The sequence below is a fragment of the Physeter macrocephalus genome, chromosome 1 (assembly GCF_002837175.3).
Source record: "Physeter macrocephalus isolate SW-GA chromosome 1, ASM283717v5, whole genome shotgun sequence".
NCBI lineage: Eukaryota > Metazoa > Chordata > Mammalia > Artiodactyla > Physeteridae > Physeter > Physeter macrocephalus.
Genome location: NC_041214.2, coordinates 75,260,131 through 75,283,822, shown reverse-complemented (window position 1 = coordinate 75,283,822; position 23,692 = coordinate 75,260,131).

Genomic DNA, 23,692 nt, shown 5'->3' with positions numbered 1-23,692 from the left:
CCTTCAAAATTTTATCATTATATATAGTGTTGGCTGAAGTTTTTCATAGATGCCCTTTATTAGATTGAGGAAGTTACCTTTGATTTCTAGTTTACTGAAAGTCTGCAGCATGAATGAATGTTGAACTTTATCAAATATTTTTCTACATTTATTTCAAATGTTCATATGATTTTTTTATTCTGCTATTGTGGCATCTTATATTGATAGATTTTAAGTATTAAATCTACCTTGCATTCCTGGGATAAATTTCACTTGGTTATAATATATTATCCTTTTTACATATTACAGCATTTGTTTTGCTATTATTTTGTTGAGGATTTTAACTTCTTGTTTATGGGTGATATTTGCCTGCGATTTATTTTTTTGTGTCTAAAGTCCTTATCAGGTTTTGTTATTTTTATGGTTATGTTGACTTCATAAAATGGGATGGGTCACATAGCCTCCTCCATTTCTTGAAAGAATTTGTGTAAAATTACTATTATTTCTTCCATAGGAATAAACTCTGGGTCTGGAGTTTTCTTTGTGAGAATATTTTTCAATCCCAAATTCAATTTCTTAAAATAGATAAAGGGCTATTCAGGTTTTCTGTTTCTTCTTGTGTCAGTTTAGTAATTTGTATCTGTCAAAAGTTGTCCACTTCATCTAAATTGTTGAATTTATTGGCATAAAATTGTTCTTAGCATTACTTTATTGATCTTTTAATGTTTTTAGGCTCTGAATTGATGTTTTCTTTTTATTTACTCTTTTTCTTGATCAGTCTTGCTATAGGTTTGTTAATTTTATTAATCTTTACAGAGAGTCAACTTTTGCTTTTGTCATTATTCTCTATTGTTTGTTTTCTATTTTATTTATTTCTAGTATCATTATTTCCTTCTTTTTACTTTGGGCTGAATTTGACTTTTTTTTCTAATTTATTAAAGTGAAAATTTAGATCACAGATTTAAAATTTTTTATGTTCTAATATAAGCTACATATTTTTCTCTCAGTATTGCTTAGATATTTTGGTATTTTGTTTTTCATTATCATTCAGCTGAAAATATTTTCTAAATTTCTTTGAGTTTCTACTTTGCCCATGGTTATTTAGAAACTTAATTTCCAGATATTTGGGCCATTAAGCCAAGTTTTCACAATTTTTCACATAAAAAATACCATACTAATGATTTTCATATAGCTGTATCTACATTTTAACGTTTTATATTCAAGTTTAATTTTTAACCTCTCTAATTGCTGCTCTAGCTATATATTTTTTATATGTATAATCTTTTATGTCTTTAAAAAAAGAATTGAAAGCAAATACATCAAAATGTTAGCACATATATAGTAGGAACATAGGTAGCTGTTACTTTTTTTCTGAAATTTTCTATATTTTTATGTTTCATAACTTAAAATTTTAAAATATTTATATAAAAAAGCTGTATAATTTTATTCCTTTATTGTTCATTTGTACCTTTTCTCTGCCTTGATCAGCTTTGCCAGTGGTTTATTAATTTTATTACTTTTTTCAAAGAACTAATTTTCAACCTTGTTGATCCTTTTTTTTTCCTTTTAGGTTGATTTCATTTTTAATAGTAGTTTTAGGTTCATAGAAAAATTGAGTAGAAACTATGGAGATTTCCTATATACTCTCCCACACTCATATCTTCTCCTACTATCAACATCCCACACTACACAGTACATTTTTTTACCATTGTTGGCCCTAAACTGACACATCATTATAACCCAAGTCCACAGTTTAGAGGACACTCTTAGTATTGAACATTCAATGGGTTTTGACAAATGTATTATGACATGTATCAAATATTATAATATCATACAGAATAGTTTAACTGCCCTAAAAATCCTCTGTGCCCTGCCTATTTATCTCCCTCCCCTGGACCCCCACAATCACCTATCTTTTTACTGTCGTCATAGTTTTGCCTTTTTCAGAATGTCATATAGTTAGAATCATGCAGTACGTAGTCTTTTCAGATTGGTTTCTTTCACTTAGTAAATATGCAATTATTATTCCTCTATGTCTTTTTGTGGCTTGATACTTTATTTCATTTTAGTACTGAATTATATTTCATTGTCTGGACTTATCACAGTTTATTAATCCATTTACCTACTGAAGGACATCTTGGTTGCTTCCAAGTTTTGACAATTATGAATAAAGCTGCTATAAACATCCATGTGCAGGGTTTTTATGTGTATATAAGTTCTCAGCCCATTTCAGTAAATACCAAAAAGTGCAGTTGCTGGATTGTATGGTAAAAGTATGTCTAATTTTGTAAGAAACTGCTAAACTGTCTTCCAAAGTGACTGTACAATTTTGCATTTCCACTAGCAATCTACGAGAATTCCTGTTGCTCCACATTCTTTTCAGCATTTAGTGTTGTCAGCTTTCTGGATTTTCACCATTCTGCTGGAGTGTAGAAACATGCCAGTGTCATTTTAGTTTGCATTTCTCTGATGACGTATGCTGTGGAGAATCTTGTCATATACTTATTTGCCATCGGTATATCTTCTTTGGTAAGGTATGTGTTCAGTTCTATTGACCATTTTTTAATTCAGTTTGTTTGTTTTCTTATTATTGAGTTTTAAGAGTACTTTGCATATTTTGGATAATGATCCTTCATCAGCCACATCTTTGCAAATATTTTTTCCCAGTCTGTGGTGACTTGTCTTCTCATGCCCTTGAGAGCCATGTTTTTTATATCTTTTTTCCCTTTACATTGAGTTTTGCTGTTTTTATTATTTCTTCCCTTTGAGTTTCCTTGGATTTACTTTGTTTCTTCATTTGATTTATTCTGCTATTATTCTAACATACTGAGTTGGATACTTAATTTATCTATTTTCAGCTTTTTATTTTTTCTAATGAGACTTTAGATTATAATTTCCTTTCAGTTGCCATATTAGCTGTGTCTCCTAAGTTTTGGTTGATGGGCCAAATAAAAATAAAATGGAACTTAAAAAACAATGAAATTGCCACCAACCGAAATTTATGAAATGCAACTAAATTGGCACCTGGAAGATTACTAAATGTATGTTTTAAAGTTTTCTTTTGTTATTGATTTTTTAAAATTTCATTGTGTTTAGAAAGTGTATTTTATGTAACATGGATTTAAAAATATATGCTGAATACTGCTTTATGGTCTAGATTAGAACATAGGCAACTTTTAAAAATACTCCATGTCTTGGACTTGAGGACATGGGGAGGGGGAAGGGTAAGCTGTGACGAAGTGAGAGAGTGGCAGGGACATATATACACTACCAAATGTAAATTAGATAGCTAGTGGGAAGCTGCCGCATAGCACAGGGAGATCACCTTTGTGCTTTGTGACCACCGAGAGGGGTGGGATAGGGAGGGTGGGAGGGAGGGAGACGCAAGAGGGAAGAGATATGGGAACATATGTATATGTATAACTGATTCACTGTTGTAAGGGAGAAACTAACACACTATTGTAAAACAGTTATACTCCAATAAAGATGTTAAAAAAAAAATACTCCATGTCTGCTTAAAAGAATATATATTCTCCAGTTTGAGGTGTATTACTCTATAGTCTCTTTCTGATAATTCAAATATCTGATGACTCTCACTAATGCAAACTTATTTCCTCATGCATTTGTGTTTTTCACGTTACCTGATGGAATTCTTTAAGGTCTGGTTTTATAACTGGCTCCTTGAGAAAGGATTTGCTTTTGTTTCTGCTGGGTATCTGAGGTAGTTACTAACTCAGGAACCCTTTAACAGAATTTTCAGCTGGGAAATTTTATGTGGCTAAATAGGTGGTAAAATTCTAGCCCCAAACTTATATGAGAGCAGCCTGAGGAGGCTGGGAATCCCAGAGGGCACTACTTTCTTTTTGTTTTCTGCTTCTCCTAGAGTCAAGGCCATGATCAGTATGCATCCTCAACATCTCTTTCTGTGGGACACATGTTTTGTTAGTTCACTGACAGAAGGAGTCATCTTTATGTAGTCTCACCTTTGTGTAGAGGCCTTTAATTTGGATTCTCATGCTGTAGAGGTCCTAGGCCCCTGTCCCTCCTCAGGTCTTTAGAACTTCCCTTCTCTTTACCTTAGTAGAATTGGGTTACAATATCTCACTTGTTGTGGGCACTGTTAGTCAGGTCAGGTTAGGTTAAGTGATGTTCTAATAATAAGTTAACCCTGAATATTTTACATGTTACTTCTTGTTCCTGCTACTTGTCTTGAGCAGGTTAGTAGAGAGCTCTGCTGCATGGAAGTACCCAGGCGGATATAGGTTCCACCACCTTGGCTCATAACTTTGTCATTTGCTAAAGCAAAAGAACGGAAGATGGAAGACCACACTGGCCATATCACTGCCTCAGCTCTAAAGTAACTCATGTCACTTCTTTTCACATTTCACAGACCATCAGTAGGCACACAAACCCATTTATCTTCAGGTGGACTGGGAAGTGTAGTTTTCTGTTATATACCGTTGCCTCTGGGATAGTCACTACATGTTACCTAATGTTCTGTGTATATCTAAGTCCTTGAGTTTCCAGCTTCAGTTTATGAACAATAATTAACTTCCTGTTTCATAAGTTCTTCAAAGATATACATAATTTAACATTTATATAATGATAAATCAGACTTTTAAAAATAATTCATTGTCTTCAAATTCACGATGTCTACTGGCAAGATGCTTCAAAACTGATTGGACCCAATTTTACTTTAAGACCAACCAACAAAAAAATATATATGGTGATAGTCCCAGAAAGGTGGACATGAAAGTGTATCTCCGGGCTTCCCTGGTGGTGCAGTGGTTGAGAATCCGTCTGCCTATGTAGGGGACACATGTTTGAGCCCTTGTCTGGGAATATCCCACATGCCGTGGAGCAACTAAGCCTGTGAGCCACAACTACTGAGCCCACACACCACAACTACTGAAGCCCGTGTGCCTAGAGCCCGTGCTCCACAGCAAGAGAAGCCAACAGGATGAGAAGCCCATGCACTGCAACGAAGAGTAGCCCTCACTCGCCACAACTAAAGAAAGCCCACGCCCAGCAATGAAGATCCAACGCAGCCAAAAATTAATAAATAAATAAATTTATTTTTTAAAAAAGCATATCTCCAAGTATGGAGTTTCCTTAAAAAACTAAAAACAGAGCTACCATATGATCCAGCAATCCCATTCCTGGGCATATATCCAGAGAAAAATATGGTTCGAGAGGATACATGCACCCCAATGTTCATTGCAATGCTGTTTACAATAACCAAGATATGGAAGCATCCTGAATGTCCATCAACAGATGAATGGATAAAGAAGATGTGGTACATATGTACAATGGAATATTTCTCAGCCATTAAAAAGAATGAAATAATGCCATTTGCAGCAACATGGATGGACCTGGATATTATCGTACTAGGTGAAGTAAATCTGACAGGGAAAGACATATCATATGATATCACTTATATGCGGAATCTAAAAAATATGATACAAATGAACTTATTTACAAAACAGAAACAGACTCACAGGCTTAGAGAACAAATTTATGGTTACTAGCGGGGAAGGGTGGGGGAAGGGTTAGATTGGGAATTTGGGATTGACTTGTACACACTGCTATATTTAAAATAGATAACCAACAAGGACCTACTGTATAGCACAGGGAACTGTGCTTAATATTCTGTAATAACCTAAGTGGGAAAAGATTAAACTAACAACACTGTTAATCAACTATACTCCAATATAAAATAAAAAATGTTTTTAAAAAGTACACCGCCAGACAATTCATTAATCAGTAAGTCTGGCACCTTTCCTTGTAAGATTTGGCAGTCTATTTTCTCAGTCAGGTCTGTTTATTTTTTCCTAAGATTTTTAGAGAAAGTTAATAATTTATTGGCTGAATTCTTGCCTGTTCTTCATATTAAAGATATTTCACCTCTATTTGCTCTAATATAATTACTTTTTAAAGAATCACAATCACCATTATCATCATGGTCATCAATTACTAACAATATCAATGAATACATACTGAGTTTGGGGTACTAGGGTTTTACATGGATTTATATAATTCATAGAAATGTTTCTTGTCATGAAATTTTTTTATCCAAGAGAATTAAATCATAGCTCTTTAAAATAATTTATATTTCTGCTTCTTTCTTTTCCTGATCTTTCTTCAAAAACAGTGATTATTTATTCTTATATGTTTTTATTTGATATTTTATATCTGTCAGACTAACAATGAAATTTTGAAGTAGTTGACTCCTAAAGGAAACATCAAGGTGCTCTCAAGGAACTAGATAAATAAAATAAATAAATAAAACTGCCCTTATCATGGCCTTATAACTTTTTAAGACCCTTTGTGATATTGCCCTTGACTGTCTCTCCCAATCATCTTACCGTTCTTCTCCTTGCCCATTGAACCCTTGCCCATTTGAAGTTAAACCTCAAATTCAGCATACAGTGGTGCAAAATACAGACTTCTAGGCCAGTAAGACTTGACTAAATTGATTGGATGGTATAATCTACAAGATTCATCCTCACCTTACCTGCTTCCTCACCTTATCACTTCCCCACTACCCCAGCTATCTTTCCCAGCACTTCACTGCATTATCTCTTGCCAAAGTCACAAATATCCTCCATGTTGCCTAAGCCACTGGCCAAATCTTGATCCTTAGAGTATGAACTCTACTCCTCAGAAGTCTTTTCATATAACTAGTGCTCCCACCATCTTGAAATGGTTTCTTCTTTTGGTTTCAGGAATAGCATGTGCTGCTGATTTTTCTCCTGCCTCATTAGTTGTTCTTCCTCAGTCTCATTTGCTGGACTCTCTGTATTCCTGCTTCTAAATTGGAGTTGCTTCAGACCTTGATCTTGGGATCTCTTTTCTTCTCTGTCTTCATTCAACATCCTGAGGGGTTGAATTCAATTCCATGGCTTTAAAAACCACCTATTTACTGATGACTCCCAAATTTTTATCTTCAGTCCCAACCTCTCCCATGTTGATAAGAGACTACAGACTATTTATCCAACTGCCTACTCAAAATCTGCCTTTTGATGTCTAATAGGAATGCTAAACTCATCATGTCCAAAACCAAAATCTTGATTGCCTTGTTTTACCCAAATATGCATCTGTATTCACCTTTTAGTCAGGCCTCAAACTTTGACTGCATTCTTCAAAATACATTCTAAATCTCACCATTTATTACCTCTTTTACCTTTTTCTGCTCTGCTTCAAAGTACCATCATCTCTAACCTGGCCCTGCAGTATGTACCTCTCTTGCTTCGCTATTGTCACCTGTGTCCCTCTTTAGTCAATTCTTCATGTTGACTAAGAACTCCATGTTCTCAGCTGGAGTGATCCTTTTAAGAAGCAAATATGAGCATATCACTTTCCTCTTCAAAACCCTCTAATACCTTCTGTCACATTAGGATAAGATCCAAAATTACTTATCATGGCCTTATAACTTTATAAGACTCTTTGTGAATTGCCCTTGACTGCCTCTCCCAAATCATCTTTCCATTCTCCTCCTTGCCCATTGAACTCCAGTCACACTGGTCTCCTGTTTCTCAAACATGTCAAGCATGTTCCCATCACGAGGCCTTTCCTTTATTTGAACACTGGTCTTATGTCCACTTGGCTTGCTTCCTTATTTTATTCTGGTCTTTGTTCAAATATGACCCCCTTGGAAAGTTCTTTGCTGTGCACGCAATCTAAAGTAGATCCCTCAATCCTTTGTTTCTTTCCCTGCTTTATTTTTTCTTCATAACACTTACTCTTAACTGCTTCTGTATGATCAATTTATAGACATATGCATTTTTATTATCTGTCTCCTTCATTTGGAATATAAGATTTATGAGGGTAGAGATTTTATTCAGAGATCTTAGAATCACTATTGTACCACCAATACCTAGGCATTCAATAAACATGTACTTGTGTTAGAATAGATTAATATTTTGACATTTTGGTTTGTCCTCTAGTCCTTTAAAATTTAGTTCATGTGAGTTCACTCCTTATAAATGTTTTCCTTTTTAGTGTGCTGGAAAAATCAGGTTCCTGACCTTATAAGGGAGACCTGAGACAATGGTCAGTTTATGAAAGTAATGGATGGGGAACTTCTCAGAAAGCCACCTTATCTTAGTGACTCCATCTGCATTTCTGTGTGTTTGTAATGTTTTCATGCAAAACTTCACTAGTTGGATTCTCATACAAAAGGGAGGGTGCTGGAAGATATGAAATGAGTACATCGGGTCATGGGTGCAGGCAGGGTTGCATTTATAGCATGGTGGTGGTGAAGAGCATAGCTCTAGAGTGAGACTGGATTTGAATCCTCTACCACTCAGTAGTCATGAGATTTGGGGCAAAATATTTAATCTCTCTATACCTTGATTTCCTTATCTGTCAAATAGAAGGAAGAAGAATATTTACATTATAGGATTATTGTCAGCACATACACAAAGCTTAGAACAGTGTCTACTATATTACAAGTGCTCAACAAATAATTATTGTTAAATTATTAAAATAATTATTATCATTATTCTCTCATTTCTGTCAGTCTTTCAGAGATCAACTATTATAGTTTTTATCATAGGGATGGGTTTGAGGAAAAAGGTGAAAAACTCCTTTGAGTTCTTTTCTTATTACTGACTCTGTTGCTCCTTTAATTTGGGAAAACTTGTTCAGAGGGAGAAAAGCTTATCATCTATCTAGGTCCCAGCAGGTGGGTGGAGGAAATTACAAAACACTCTGCAAATATCAAATGGCAGGAAGCATGTCAAAAGTAATTCCTCCTAATATTGCCACTGGACTGTGACTGATGGTTCCACCAAGACCTCACTGAGGAGATCTTAGCTGATGGCTCAACTCCCAAATGCTGGAGTAAATGAGGGAGTTACCAATGCAAGCATGGTTTCCTGGCTTCATGGAGTGGCTTCCATGTTCACACTCAGACTAACACCAGGACACAGGAGACTGCATAGGGCACTTCAATGCAAAATGTCTATCTTCCCTCTTGTTCAAGTCTAATACCTCTTTTACCTTTTTCTGCTCTGCTTCAAAGTACCATCATCTCTAACCTGGCCCTGCAGTATGTACCTCTCTTGCTTCCCTATTGCCACCCGTGTCCCTCTTTAGTCAATTCTTCATGTTGACTAAGATGCAACATGCATCTTAGTCTATTTTCCCTCTTGTTCATATCCTGGCTCCACTATATACTAGCTTTGTTAAAGGACTATTTGAAACAAAACAAAACGCAAAAACCATAAGAACAACATTTATCGGACACTTACTTTACCATCCACCTTTCAAAGTGTTTCACACATAAATTCATTTAATGCTCACAATTACTTCATGAAATAGGTAATATTATTATTATCCCAGTGTTACAGAAGAAACTGAGACAGCCCTAAGAGGTTTAGGAATGTATCCACAGTCACACAGTTGGAAGTGGTGGAGCTGGGATTCCAGAATGGTAAATCTGACTCCAGAGCCCAGAAGCTTAAGCACACCATGATATTGTCTAGGAAAGCTTTTAAGCATGCAAATTTTATGCACATTTTGGTTATTACTACTGTTATTATCACAAACAGACCTCCCTTACATATGGAAACTTGTCCATTTCTCCTTTAAAAGTTATTTAAGGATGAGTACAAGGTACTGGACAACACAGGGAAATCCTTAGAAGCCTTATAGAACTTTGTGCACAAATGTGTGACTAGGACACAATTCACCCACATGTATTCTATTGGCTCACTCCTGTCAGCTGCCTTGTTTTAGACAGTTACCTGACTTCTTTAACAATGTAGTTGTGTTCTTTCATTTTTCCAGCAGAGTTGTAGGAAGTCCCATTTTCTCTTTTCTTCAGTCCAGGTGAGTGCTGGAGAGACTAAAAATGGAACAGCCAATCCTCTTTAGCCCTCTTTGCTGTATGTGTGAATTTTAATAAGTTCTTTCTGTAGTTAGGCTCAAACAGTCAAGTAGAAATGTAGTAATAGCAGGCAAGAATCTTCCTAAAGGCAAATACTTGCCTGGAGAGATCCCCCTACTCAGTGGTTACTTCTTATTCTTTTGAAGCTCATCTGGAAGCGAGATTGGAGGTGTTTCCTCCTTCTTGAGCTGTAGAGGAATACTTTTGTTGACTCAGTGGCTGTGGTGAGACCTTGCAGGTAGAGACTTAATTAAGGATGTTTTGACTAAACTTCCTCCAGCCTTAAATTCATGATACAGACATTTTACCATACTTTGAAATGGGGTAAGACTACTCTTCCTCGTCTGATTTTGGCACTTGTGTTCACATATCAGGATGGTGGAGGAGCCTGAGCTTTAGAGGCAGATGGAAAAAGAAGTTGAGTTTAGTTGCAAGCTGCTCTGACTCTCGGCACATTACTTGTTTCTTTATTTTGTAAAATGGGATTCATAATACATTCTGGATAGTGAGAAGATGAGTGATACATGACATATAGAAGGCATATATATAATATATGACATATAAGGTACACTCAGCAAATGGTATTAACTGTAATGCTTAAAAAGATTTAGGGGCGCTACTTTATATTCAAATGGCAGGAATCTATGTAAACATGTCCTAAATCTATGTAAACATGTCCTATGTAAATCTATGTAAACGTCCTAAATTATCCTTTTGTTGGACCCATATTCCTAAAATGTTAACAGTCTTCCTGCCTGAGAAATGGCCTTCCTTTAGATAGATAAGACTGTAGTCAACTTTGCTGAGACATATGGGCAATACCACAGCAGGAACAAACCTTCAAAAGTAGGGTAATGCAAACTTCTTACCCTGGATAGAGTATGCTTATATTCCATTAGCATTCTGTGTGCCAAAGTGTCTTTGAAGTTACTTCACTTCTCTGTGCGTCATTTTCTTCATCTGTAAAATGAGAGTGTTAGCTATCTCCGAATTCCCTGCTAGCTCAAACCATCTGTTGTTTTATTGGTGAGGTGAAAGATAGCATGATTCAGAGACTCTGGGTTTAGGAACTATGGGTTTTAATTATGAAATTGTTCCCTAAGAAGAAAGTTACTTTCTGTGGCCTGACATAGGAGGTAGGAGAAGACTGTAAGTCCCAAGAACAGAGTATTACTATCTTAACCACAAAGCTTTGTTGTACAACAAAAATACAAATTACCTGCAAATTCAGGGAATTATTGGACTGTAAGACACGATGTTTTAAAAACATCTCCTGAAGCTAGGAAAACAGACTGGCTTCAGAAATGTGGCCAAGACCATTTCCTGTGGCTTATTAATTTCCGCTTTTTAAGACACAACCACTGAACACATACATTTATTCCTTGAAAATTTTTTTCACACAGGTTATTGGACATAACCTGGGTATCAAGTGTTAATAAGCATTTTCTACCCACACTAGTTGAACAGTGTGACATCATTCATGCTATGACAAGCCTTGCATTTAGATAGCCAGAGAAATATTAGTAATTTACTCTAAAAATTTTTTTGATTATGGTACTTTATAAATAAAATGTTTAAAAATAAATTAATTAATTAAAAAAAATTTTTTTTAAAGGGAATTCCCTGGTGGTTTAATAGTTAAGACTCCGTGCTTTCACTGCCAAGGGCCCGGGTTCAGTCCCTGGTCAGGGAACTAAGATCCCACAAGCTGCGCCGTACGGCCAAAAATAAATAAATAAATAAATGAATGAATAAAATAAATAAATATAACGTTTAACACTATATTAAGTAGGAAATAAGAACAGCAACAGTAATGATCTCTGAGCTTCCTGAAGGCAGGAACTGTCTTAGTCATCTTTATTTCCCCAGTTCCTGACACAGGCAAAAGGATATTTAAATATTGAAGAGAATGTTTACTATTTGTGCCATGGATATTTGAATTGAATTGATTTCTTGAGTTAGTAGAGCACTTTCTCAAGTGTTTTGCTAATTTTTCTTAAGTCAGTACTTTCATGCTGATACCTCATTTAGTCTTTAAAAAAATAAAATTCTATGAGTTATTTTTAAAACTAGGACTAATTCTTCACTTGGAAGCTAATAGTGAATTAAAAGTCCATCTACCCTTTAAGACCAGTCATTTCTCTCCAGTTCCAACTGTTAAATGCTCCGAAAGAACATGTGCTTTGGAGCAAGACAAACTGTTGCTTTCTAGCTATATGAGTTGGAAACTTAACCTTTACTTAACCACTCAAGGCTCAGTTTCCTTGTGTGTAAAATGTCTTTGCTGTTGTTTGTTTTTGTTCTTGTTTTAGTCAATATTAGACATAAGGTATATAAGCCACTAGCACAATGCCTGGCACATTTGGGAGCTATTATTACTGTCTTATTATGAAGCTATTTGTCCCAGTAGTAAGATATGACATTTTCTGCAGGAAAATCAAGCAAGACCTGCTGCTCTCACTTTATTAAGTCTGCCGATATCTCTTTTTGGCTTGAAGATAAGATGTGGAATTTTGGAATTATCACATGAAATTAAAAATGCTACAACTCTCCCCAAGTTCCTGAGCATCCACTCATTCTGACCTACTGGAATAAATAAAAGTCAGGACAAGGTCCCCACGCAGAGCTGCATGATTCATCTTCAGACACCCTCTCTGATTCATAACGAGGGAGGAAATCACCCTGTCATTCCCAGAAGCCTGCAGAGCCAGCCTCATTTGGCAGAGACCGTGAGGGCTCCCAGCTTCCGGGCACAGAGTTTGGCTGCGTTCTGAATTCTTGGTAATGACCAAATTGCTGAGGAATATAGCTGAGCAGCAGGGCTGACGACTCATGAAGGTACTGTGGGTAATTAGAGATTCATTACAATCCCATAGTTTGTATCATGGCTCGGGGTCAACCCAGGGTCACTGCACATGGCAAACTTAGGGAGCTGTGTCTGGAAGGATGACGCCAGCTAGGAGGGGCTGGGAGAGGGAAGCGGACAGGGATGAGGAGCTGGGGGCCTGGGACGCAGATACACAGCCAGGGACTGGCGACAGCCCGGATGTGGGGCAGTGGGCCCCGCGGGCTCTGGGGAAGGGAGCAAAACACAGGCAGCTGAACTGGCTTCCCCACCGCCATCCCTGCCATCTCCAATTAACCTTCCAGGCCAAGAGTTCCCAGAGACTGGCATGTTAGGGGCCAGTCCAATTTCAAAAAATAATTGGGACCTGACGTAGGGTAGCCAACTTTTTATTTTGCAGAGTAAGGACATTGAAAACAAACAAAACAGTTGCCATCCACTATCACCATCATTTCACAAGAGAAAGGGGATTTTTACACGAAATAATGTAAGAAGGACATAATCTCAGGATAAATGACAGTCATGTAAATTTAATTAATTTAGCTCACCAAGTTGTGGTTATTTTTCTCATTACTATGAAGACTTATGAAAACTCTCTTGCAGGCCGGCTTTAGGTTTTCCCTCCAGATTTTCCACAATGGCAAGACCCATGGAACAGCTTGATAAAGAATATTCATGAGGAGAAAAATAACACTACACACTTCATGAACTTTAGGAAGAGAAACTTTGTGAAGATTTCTTTAAGAAGAACTTTATGAAGAAAAATGACTTCCATCCCTTCTCTATACAAAAAGGGGGAAAAAAGGAAAGGAAAAGAGAAGCTTATCTATTAAATCATTTCATTACAATGGTATTCAAAGTTCTGTTATAAAAATGTTCTGATGGATTTAAATAGGATTTTTTTGTTTTTGCCGCTTCGCGGCATGCGGGATCCTCCCGGACCGGGGCACGAACCCGTCCCCTGAATCGGCAGGCGGACTCCCAACCACTGCGCCACCAGGGAAGCCCTAAATAGGATTTTTGACCATGTATTTCTTCCAGGCAACATAGCAACGGTAATATACCTATAGCACTCTTTCATTTGTAAAGGATTTTCACATTTAAAATCTTATTTGATTCTCCAAACAACCCTATATATTTATAATAATCCTGTTATTTTCATATTACCCATTTTATGGATGAGGAAACAGGGTAAGATTTGCTCAAGTTTATACATTTGGTAAATTATGGGGCTAGAACTAAACCCATGTCTTTTGGTTCCAAATTCTGTGCTCTTTCTCTGTCTACTCCATGTGTTAAGGAAAGAAGGACATTCTTTGACATAATTTTCCCATGCTCAATTTGTTTCATTCTCTGGAACAAGATTATCACACTTTGGGAAAATCTTATAAACAACCCAAATTTCAACCTTGGTAGACCTGAAATGAAAAGCTATGCTCTCAGTCCCAAGACACTCTAATTACAAAGAATGGGTATCTCAAACCTGGCATATATAAAGCCACATTTTGATACTCCAAGTGGACTACCCTGTGGGGTGGGATTACACAAAAGAGAAAAGCAGAAAACATTTAGTTAATAAGACAAACAAAAACATGTTAGTGCCTCACCTGTAGTTGATTTTGTGTTTTTTACTTTTAGATTTTTTTTTTCCTTTAAAAAACTTTTGTACCTCTTTCTGCTCCATCAAATTGACTAACTTGATGCAAACTTGTTCACATTCAGATCTGGGAGATGTCTCCTTGCTCCAATGCATCCTTTCCAAAAGTTGGGGGCAGGGAGGCTGTGGCGCAAGGGGAATTTGATTTGGGTGAGGGACAGATGGGATGTGTTCTGTTGTGTGTGTCCAGCTGGACGCAGGTGGCTTCTGCACCTGCACAGGCTGAGAGAGCACAGAACACGCGGGCCATCCCTATGCACAAGGGATGGCTTCCCTCCATCCATATCTGGGTCTCCCGTACACCTCTGCCCTAATAATCATCTAGCTGGAGTTGAAACGCTTCTTGAACTCTGGGCCTGCCCTCGACTTTATTTCTCCTCCAGTACTAATGAACAGCAATATCCAGAACTGATAGAAAGGAGGAATTAGTTTTTCAGGGAAAGAAGGGCTTTGACCTTAGAGATTAAAATCAGGGATTCTCTTGTCTACATCCCTTTGAAATTGTGAAGGGCTTTTGTGTTTTGCTTTTACAGAATAGTAGACCAGACTTCTAGGTAGGTTGGAACTTATAGCTTTTTAAATTCTAAAATTCTTTGAAAATGAAAGGAATTGTATAATTTATGGTTTTCATACACTAATATGTAAGTGTCTCATTTGCCTGATTAATGGACCCAAGATATGATCCTAATTAGCTCCTAACCCTAAGATTAAAAAATCCTTCATGTGAATTCAAATAAGGTTTGTATCTGAGTTAATGGAATTGCACCATTAACTCAGATACATTAGTGTTAATTTCTTCGTTTTGAGACTACACTATGGTTATATAAGATATAATCATTGGTGGAAGTGCGGTGAAGGTTACATGGAAACTGTACTATTTTTGCAAATTCTTCAGAGTCTTAAACTATTTCAAAATCAAAGTTATTAAGAACAACCCAACTCTATATAGCTTTCTCCTGGAAAGCTAAGAAATCTCCAAGAAGTCGAAAACATCAGTGGAAAGGGGATGTGTCATATATTTATATGCTCAGAATGCTGAGGATTTTTTTTGTCTAGATAGTTCAAAACAATAATCTAAAATATTTCTTTGCATGGTAATTACCATATGTTTCATGAATAGCTAATTATTTTCTCAAGTATTAACAGGCCAAAGGGTTTTCGCTAAGAACTAGTAAAAGATACCTTTCTATTTAAGGAAACTCTATAAAAGAGGCTTTGGGGAATTAATAATAGTTACTATCCATTGTGGAAGGTACTTGGCCTATGGGCTTCCTATACATTATCTCATTTAATCCTCACAGGAAACCTGCCAGATAGTTATTGTTCCCTTTTTACAGAAAAAAAAACCCTGAGACACACAGAAGCTGAGTAACTTACACAAGGCCATCTGGCTGTAAGTGCCAGACTCGCTCTAGAGCAAGTTCTTGAAATTCCTATGCCAACACAGAAGTTAGTCAGCCACCGGATTTTGATGAGAAAGTGTATATTTTCTAATTCACTCAGCTATTCTTTAACATATATTCTACTGCAGATTTATTCTGTGCAGGTTTATTCTACTGTAAATTTATCATCCAGTCATTCAGCGATTGACTCAGTCATTCAACAAACACTTATGGAGTGCCTAAAATATGCCTGGCAAAAACAGAAATACAGAGTAATGCCCCTGCCCTCACAGAGGTAAACAAGTAGATAGATAAATATTTTAAAAATGGCAATAAACCTATTCAAGAACAAGGAGAGACGGGTGAGGCGAATGGAGGATGCAGTGGACGTGAGGTGGGGAATGACACTGCTATTTTATTTATTTTTTTTTTATTTATTTATTTATTTTTTTGTGGTATGCGGGCCTCCCTCTGTTGTGGCCTCTCCCGTTGCGGAGCACAGGCTCCGGACGCGCAGGCTCAGCGGCCATGGCTCACGGGCCCAACCGCTCCGCGGCATGTGGGATCCTCCCAGACCGGGGCGCGAACCCGGTTCCCCTGCATCGGCAGGCGGACGCGCAACCACTGCGCCACCAGGGAAGTCCCGACACTGCTATTTTAGATGAAGGCCTGGGGCAGGCCTCTCTGAGGAGAAAGCAGATGAGCAGAGACGTGAAGATGTGAGGGGAAATGCCAAGGGAAAAGGAACAGTGAGTACACAGGCCCTGAGGAAGGAGGGACCTGGAGGTGCCAATGGCGCTGGAGATCAGCGAGCCAGGAGAGCGGTTAGAAACACAGAGGGGAAGTATTAGGCTAGATCCCTGCAGGTTTGGTAGCCAGTGATAGGAAGCCACTGGAAAGAGACCTGGTCACATTTACATCTGAAAAGAATACCTCTGGCTGCTGCCTGGGGAACTGTGGGCAAGGGGGCCCGGGTAGGAGCAAGGAGACCTTTGGTGGAGGTGCTAGGGGGAGGCAAGCTTAGATGAGGGCGAGCTTCCTTCTACCCTGGCTCTAAGATATGTGACTTCCTGACAATAAACTCTAATACTGAATGTCTTTTGGCTTTACAGTGTAGGGATCCCAATCTGCCAGAGCTGTGGGCAGAGAACAAATAACACATTTTGTATCCTCAGTGTCTCTGGGAAAGGAAGAAAGAAATGGCAGGCAGAAGGGAAGAAAGCGTGTGTATGTTTTGCCACTGTCTCTAAAAGTGGATAATGTACATTCAGTTGCCCTCCCCCTTTCAACTCCCATAGTGCTTATTTCTGCCTCACTAATTTTTACATAATTACATGTGGCCTTTCTGTGCAACTTCCTTTAAGGAGATAGATCTCTTCTTTCCAAGAATACTAGAAGCTCCTAACAGTAGAGACTGTGTTGCCATAGCTCTTATATTCAATGACTAAAACATCAGTGTAACATAGTGAATGTTAAGAATTTATACCTTTAGAATGGATTAATATTTAGGCAATTGAATGGGTGCAACCGAAGTGTGGTATTTATTCGTTAAAGCGGACGGTTAGAAAGTACCTTGGCTTTGTTGGCTGTCTCCTTGCTCAGACACATCCTTTCCAAAGGACATTCCATGGATTACTGTTCCACAGGATGTTAACAGGTGGTATTTGACAATAGGGTTTTGTGGTCAGATAGTTTGTGGCATCTATGGATGAAATGAAATGACATAAATTTCTTCACTATAGGACTTCTCAGTGACTTTACCATGCTACTATCTGTTGTGACTATCCAAGGAGTGACATAATTTTAGTCTTTCCCTAACTTCTTTGACCATGGAACTCTTTTTTCATGGAAATGTTTTTCAGAGAGCACCTCCTGAGACTGGAGTAATAAAATCTTGCAAAGGAGTTCAGTAGAAATCATGATAGATGATAAAGCAGGTAGAATTTTTTTCTGACTCCTTTAAAGACCAAAGCCTGTAGCAAGGAAGAACAATTAGCAAAGGCTTGAATTGTCTTTTTGCAACTGATCATCAGAAAGACAGCATTTAAACATGCTTTCTACTCTAATCTTAACAAAATATTGACTATGCTTATTATCCTGGTGTGAAATACAGAATTCACTCAAGTCAAATTTTGTATCAGAATCTATTGTTAAGTAGTCAATTAATTTGTTGGAGTCTAATAAAAGGATTCATTTACCAATTTTTTCAACTATGAAATAAAATTTAAGCTATGAAATTTTAGTTAGCTAAAATCAGTACCAAAGTTTGTTGCTGGAAATGATTTCTGCAGACCCACAGCTGTGGTCACTACAGTACTTTATTTTTACATTTTCACCTTGGCCTGAAAATACTGCACCTGATCCATTTCTGCTTGCCTTCCATGGTGATGTGACCAAGAAGCAACTGTGCACACAACACACGATTAAGAAGAGGCTGCAGTGGTCTGGGCACGGTGAATATCATTAATAATAATAATCCATGAATATCATAATCCATGAATATCATTCTGGGCATAGTTATGTGTCCAGACCTACAGCAGTTATGAGAATGGTCTGTTAAGGAGTCAAAAGCTACACAAAAAGAGCATTTAGAGACTGATTTGGTGCTAAATAGAGTGGTACTCACAGTGTGTTATAACTGAAAGATCCTACAGTTTTTAACTGAGAGAGCTGGTGCCCACCTTTCTTCCATTAGCATCCATCAGAACCTGGTATACTGAAAAAGACTATAAACTGAAAGAACTCAATAAACCCTAGTGAAGATGGCATTATACCCCAAGGAGCCAAGAGGCAGACGTTTTACATCACAGTGACTCTTCTATGACAGATACCAGATCTTACGCCGAGGGCAGCCCTTCTACTAAGAGATGAGATCTTAAGAGTTGTGGCTCACTGTTTGGCCTTTATTCAGTTAATTTTCATGTCTATTATCTGGGAGAATATTAACTGAGCTAACTTGCTGTTTAACCTTACATCTGTAGCTTATAACTCATAATATATTAATAATGTAATCTGATTAAGTTTTTCATAAGTTTAAGCAGTTTTATAGATCTCAGGCAATGAAACTTAATGTATGGCATGAAGTGCTCTCTTAAGAAGAATAAGCAGTTGATATCTGCTCCATTTTAGAAAGAGAAACCAAGATGCCAAGGGACAGAGGTTTTGAAAGCTCTTCTAGGATAGATTCCTGGCTTTGTGAGCTTTGGTCCAATACATTACATTGAACCACAATATACTTGCTATGTCACCGTTTTGTAAGACCTAGTGTGTCAGTGGTACCACCTCCTCTGAGATGCCTTTCTGAGATACCACTGCCTGGGGTGAAGGCCAACATTCTTAGTGTGGCTTGAAAGGCCTTCTGCATAGCACTTTACGCACACTGTTACCTTGACGTGGAAAATTCTCCAACTCTGATTCCCTACCCATCCTTGTGACTCCCTCTCTTTCCTCTAGGCCTTCCCTGACACCACTTACATGCCTTACTTTTACCTTCCATTCCTCACCTATCTGATGCAAGTGCATGTGCCTGCACACACACACATACACACACACACACACACACACAGGTAAGTACTTCAGCTGGCGGTATATTGTTTAATGTTTATCTTCCTCACCGATCCTTAAGCTCCTTAAAGCACACATCACACCTCTTTTATTCATTGTTGCATCCCTCCCATCTAACACAGTGTTAGGAAAATAGTTGCTCAATTAAGGAATAAACAAATCAATAGAGAGTGTCGCTATGATGTTTACGGTGTTCATAACTTAGTGACTTTCCTGATGCCTCTGTTATGGGGGCTTGTCTTTACCCTAGCTAAAAATTGATAGTACTAAAGTTTAAAACATTAAAAAAAAGTTTATAAGCATCAGTTAGGATTCCTGCAGAGTAGTCAAAGGCTTCATACCTGAGAAGAGTGTAGGTTCTAGAAAAATTGTTATAAAAGCCTCAAGTCCTATCAGTAGCAAACAGTCTTTACGTTTTGCAAGTCCCTTAGGAAGAGTTAGTATACATTTTAGGTCTGATGGATGTAGAAATAGAAAGCATGTCCTGGGCATCTGAAGATTTAAAACTTGCCATTTTAGTTAGTCAGCCTAGGCTATGTAGTCATTTGCAATTTTTTTGAGGCACCAAGTTTAGTCACATGATCTGTTCATCTGGGTTGTGAAAGTGAATTATTTTTGTGTTTTTCTACTCACTATTTAATATAGTAACTCTTAAGAATTAAAAATAAACTTTATTTATGTAACAATACCCAATGAATGAGAAACAGACATAGTGACAGTTGAAAAGGCAATAAATTTGTGGTGTGAAGACATGCACAGAAAATAATTTATGGCACATCCAGGATCATTCCATTTTCTCTAGTTAGGGATTATTAAGGACTTGGGGTATATCCTTCATAAATGTCAAGGGTCTTTCATACACATTTGACATTTTAGCACAGTGTAACTGTCAACCCAGGATAGAAGAGAATTGTTGCCACTGATTATATTATAATACATTGGAAAATCTTCCTGTGCTTGAAAAATATATTTAACCGTATATTGCCTGGATATAGCACTGACAACAAACTATTATTCTGTGAGGGGCCAGAAAGTGTTTTGAATGCTCTGGCAAAAAATTGGCCAATTTGACTATCTTAACTAGTCTAGGCTGGGAGTGGACTAGAATGACTTTCTTGCTGTATTATTATCCAGTTCTTCTGGGGTGTGGGACTTTTCTCTTCTTTCACTCTCCCCCCAGCCCCCGTCTCTCCCCTTGCAGAGCTAGCCTCCCTGGATGTTGCTCCGTCATGGGAAGGGACATAGTCTTGCCTTTGGTGATTCAAAAGCTGGGCTAGGTTCATGGACGTGTGCCCTGTGCAGTCACACAGGGCCTCCCACTCAGAAGGCTCAATGCTTGGTTCACTACTTTCCTGTTGCTATTTTTAAATTCTTAATAATTTTATCTTTGAACTTGTGTTTTCTATTATGTCCAGTGGGGCAATGGACCATGAGCTTGAACAAAGGAAATACACACAATCTGAGTGTCACCATTCATTTCTTCTTCATTCTCATATAGTATTCACAATGCCCAGTAAGCACAGAGTTTTGGTGGACTCACAGTGTGTGGAACTTCAGTTAGACTCAAACTCAGTACGGAACCTGCTTCTGATGCTGAAACAAAGCAGTGATGTTCTAAGAACATGAAAGCCCAAGGAATCTATGAGATTCTTTCTTAACATCTGTTACTTCCTTGTATTAGCCACCCACTTATGCTGAAAATGATGACATAGAAGGAAAGGGAAAGACAGGGCAACCCATAGTTCAGTCTTCCCTTATTCATCAGTAAGCCAAAGGAAGAAAGTATTGGTAGAATGTGCACATATCAAGAAGTTAAATAAAAGCATTTAGTTAGTTTTATGCAATGTTTCCAGTGTTCTGATAACAAAATACGTATGCATGTATGAACTAAGAAAAATGAATTGTGTAATTTCAATGCGTCTGCATTTGAATCTGCATTTGAGTTAAATGCCCTTTTATAAAACTCACACTGTATAATAAAAAGATGAATGGTAAAATTCATGCTAATAATTTAAATTTTTGATATTTTTCTCTACTTAGAAAGACATTAAATAGCAAGTAAAAAACACCATGACAAGTCGAGAGAAAGAAACCACAGAGGAAAAGGAAAAAACTTTTAAAAATACCTTTAATGACACATTTTTCTTGCTTTTTAAGCAGGAGGCCCCACATTTTCATTTTGCAATGGGTCCTGCAAACATGCAGCTGGCTCTTATCACTGGGTCTCTCTGCTGACAGCCACTGGGACTGCTGGAGCCTCTGACCTCCCCCCCACTTCCCAGACCCTCTTCCCTACAGAGAAATCATCATAAAGAGGCTGAACCCATGTGGATGGGAGAGGGAGAGTTTAGTTCAATCAGGGAGTATAGGTGTATCCAGTGCAGTGGTTTAAAAATTTCCAAACACTCTGCTATTTAGCAAGTAGTGCTACTAGTTATTACCCTGATGCTTTGCATGAAATTGCCGACACCTCGGAAACTGCTTAATGATACATAAAATTCTATTTTTTCTGTGTGGAATGCCACTGGGCAAGTGGGTATTACTTATAGATGTATAAATATTGTGCATATTAGCATGAAGAGTCACTTACAAGTCAGTAAGCTTTCTGAACCGTAGAAGAACAAAAGAGAAAAAAAATCACAGGGAAATGAATAATTTCATAGGATTTTGTTCAATGATTTCTTAACCTTGGTAAGGAGAACCATTTCTATAAAAGAGTGACTTTAATTTTATTTCGAAGGTAAAACAAAGGCAACATTAAATTAGTTTTCCATTTTACCATTTAGCCTTGAAAGAAAAAAAATATATTTGCTTTCATTTTAGAATCCTGAAAGGAACAACAGAAGATTTTTGAAATATGGCAAAGCTAGTTCTCATTGTTGCCTCTCTTTAATCCTTTTTTCCCACTTTGTTCTTTGGATCTGCTCCATTCTGATTCGCCTTTATTTATTTATTTGTTTATTTATTTTTTTCATGCAACAACCCTAAGAATATATTTGCAGAGCCATTTATAAGGACAAGTGCACCAGCACAATTATTACTTGCTAGCATTAGAGATCAAGGCGTGGCCTTTCACACCATAGGGCTTACCCTGCGGGACAAGTCTTAGATTTCAGGTTCCAATTCCAGAAGCTAGAATCTTTTTGCTTTTGTTTGGTGTTATTCTCATTACCTTTGTATGTCATCATATCGGTGTGTCCTATGGAAATGCATACATGGGGATTGGGGGCGGGTCTCAGAAAATTGGGTTGAATCTATTCTTGTAGCTTGTGATGGTAACGAATGAGTCTTATGGGGCCTACACTTCTCATTCACAAAATGAAGAAAAATCTTAGCTTATGGAGTTGCTATAAAGGTTAGATGTGATGTCTTATGCAGAGTTGGGTTTCTGGCACATGTAAGCCCTCCATGACTTTTTTTCTTTTCCTTTTTCCTTCCATATAAGACTTTGCACATGCTTAAAAATCATCTTCTTTATTATTGTTTTAAAAAGTAAAGTTATTACTATATATAAAAATTTTTAAAATGTGTACCGGTATGTCCATAATGAAAAGTATAAGTCCACCTTCCCACTCTGTTAGGCCTGTTCCCTAGGTAACCATAGAGCAACTTTCTGAAAATTCTCCTGATGTATATAAGGATCTATTATTTATCTAGCTAGCTCCTCATTTTGTGTAATCAAAAATGAGGTCATGCTATACATTCTGATGTGCAATTTATTCTTAACGTCTTTACACAGTAGCCTACAGTTCACAGTTCTATTCTTTTTAACTGCTGCACACTATCCCATTTTGCGGATGTTCCACAATTTATTTTTAACTGACTCTTGATTTGTTTCCAGTTTTTTGTGATCCCAAACAGTGAGTATCATTATACACATATCCTTAAATCCATCTGGATAAGTACTCATGTGGGGTGCATTTCCAGAAGAATAGTTGCTGAGTTGAAAGGCATATTAATTGTTACTTTGAACCTTTTCTGTGTCCTTCTCCAACTCCAGTTCCACCATTGATCTCCCTATCCCACCCCTGTCAAAAGAGCTAATCTAAATCATCTACAATGATAAGTTTATGTAATAATAATAATGCCTATCATTTCTTAGAGTTTTGTGAAAAACAAATACTCTTGGTGAGAAGCCTATGTTAAATAAAATTTGGTGTAAATTAAATTGTAATAAGTCAGGATATGTGGTAACAAACTTTACTACTTATAATCAAGTACAAGGCCTTGACCCTTTAGAAATTTGGGACTAAACCATCAGTGGAAGTTTTTGGGGAAGACTAGAGTGTTGTTCTGAAATCATTCCACATGTGTAGACATCTACTCTGAGTGCTAATCCTATAAACTACAAACCTTCTCTAGAGTCCTTTTTA